Source organism: Psammomys obesus, unplaced genomic scaffold, assembly GCF_907164565.1.
Source record: "Psammomys obesus unplaced genomic scaffold, mPsaObe1.curated_primary_1811, whole genome shotgun sequence".
NCBI lineage: Eukaryota > Metazoa > Chordata > Mammalia > Rodentia > Muridae > Psammomys > Psammomys obesus.
Window position 1 is genome coordinate 13,788 of NW_026590060.1, and position 691 is coordinate 14,478.

A 691-nucleotide genomic window follows, 5' to 3' on the forward strand; every position below is an offset into this window, starting at 1 on the left:
AAAAATAATGTCTCCAGTCAAAACATCAACAATACATGGCCAATAAATCCTCGGCTATAATATCTTCAAAAAATTATTATGCCATTATTTTAATTGGCATAGATAAAAATGGTTTACAGTTTAGTTTCATCTTGTACATCTCATACATTTATAATTTTAGAACTGTATGATGCTTGTGAGAAATTATGTGTGCAGAACAAAAAGACCGGGCACTGGAGGAACTGGATCAAACCTGATAGAATCCTCCTTCCAGCATGCTGAGACCTCAACATATCTTTTCCAACAGCTTGCATGTTCCATCCAGTATTCTGCTTGTTCCTTCCTGCCTCAACTGTTTCAATTGCTGTTTCTCATCAATACTTCAATATTATTTAGTGATATTTGACAAAAAAAATAGGGCTGCTTCTTCAGACTATGTTAGCTGAACTGACATTTCTAGCCTAGGTATATGAGGAAACATACCTGTAGGGTAAGCAGTCAGGAGGCAGAGGCAGGAGGATCACATTTCCAGAAATATTTTTAAGAAGGAATTTATGGTATTAATTTGTTAGTGGTCCCATCATTCTTTCATTCATTCTTTCTTCCTTCCTTTATTTCTTCCGATCTATCTGTCTATCTATCTATCTATCTATCTACCTACCTACCTATCTATCTATCTATCTATCTATCTATCTATCTATCTATCTATCTA